The sequence below is a fragment of the Octopus bimaculoides genome, chromosome 24, assembly GCF_001194135.2.
Source record: "Octopus bimaculoides isolate UCB-OBI-ISO-001 chromosome 24, ASM119413v2, whole genome shotgun sequence".
In the NCBI taxonomy this organism is placed as follows: domain Eukaryota; kingdom Metazoa; phylum Mollusca; class Cephalopoda; order Octopoda; family Octopodidae; genus Octopus; species Octopus bimaculoides.
In genome coordinates, this window is record NC_069004.1 from 15,483,048 (window position 1) to 15,484,451 (window position 1,404).

Sequence of the window (1,404 nt, forward strand, 5' to 3'; positions counted from 1 at the left end):
ACATATATATATATATATATATATATATATATATATATTGCTGAAAACAAAAGATGAAGACAGGTGTATTAGTTTGATGCTTGGGAAGGTGAGAAAGCCTTTTACATTTTGAGCCTACACTCTTCAACAGAAGGAATACAAGGAAATAAACAGAGAGAAAAAGACTTTTGGAGTTAGCGGCCAATCATAGCAACTGGTTGGACAAAGGTGGTTAGGCAGGAGAGCTATATATATATATGTATATGACGGGCTTCTTTCAGTATCCATCTACCAGAACCATTCAGAACTCTTCACCTCATTTCTCTTGTAATGAAGAGTTTTGTTCAAAGCATTGGAATTCATTGGACTTCCTGGCACACAAATATATTCAATTTTTTAAAATTCTACCCTTTTGATACCAACCTGCCTGAAGCCACCCTTGGTTCTATGATACAAGCCTTTTAAAGTAATCCAAGTTAAAATCTTCCACCGAAATTTCAGATTAATTTATGTTCCAAACATTGTTCGATAATGACAGCTTTTTGAGTAAAAATTTTTCATTATTTCTAAAATCAATTGAAACAAAGTTGGCATATTTCAACAGGAATATGGTAATGAAAGGGTCAAGCAACAAATATTTAACAGGCAGTCGTGGCTGTGTGGTAAGAAGCTTACTTCCCAACCACATGGTTTTGAGTTCAGTCCCACTGTGTGACACCTTGGGCAAGTGTCTTCTACTATATCCTTGGGCTGATCAAAACCTTGTGAATGGATTTGGTAGATGGAAACTGAAAGAAGTCCATCATGTATTGTGTGTGTGTGTGTCCTGCCATCACTTGACAACTGATGCTGGTGTGTTTATGTTCCTGTAACTTAGTGGTTTGGCAAAAGAGACTGATAGAATAAGTACTAAGCTTGCAAGGAATAAGTGCTGGGGTCGATTTCTTCAACTAAAATCCTTTCAGGCAGTGCTCCATTATGGCTGCAGTTGAATAAGAAGGAATAAAAAAAATGTAAAAGTGTATAAATGAAAGTTTCAAGTTCTAGGATGCAGTTTTGTTCTTCATTTACTGAAATTTCACATTTTTTCAAGGAATAAAATATTTGACAGTGTAACTTTTTCTGATATTTTCAATACCTTTCTAAAACAGAACTGCCTGAATGCAACAATTCAGAGTCTATAAAGATTCTTGCACCAAATAAAGAATATCAGCCAAAGTTTAAAGCACAAATTCGACACTCTTCACCTCAATTTCTCTTGTAATGAAGAGTTTTGTTCAAAGCATTGGAATTCATTGGACTTCCTGGTACACAAACATATTCAAAAATATCGTAAATTCATGGGATTATATTTTTTTTTGGATATCAATAAATATCAGTAAGGTTGGGTTCTGCTGTTACCAAATATAAAATTGATGTGATGTT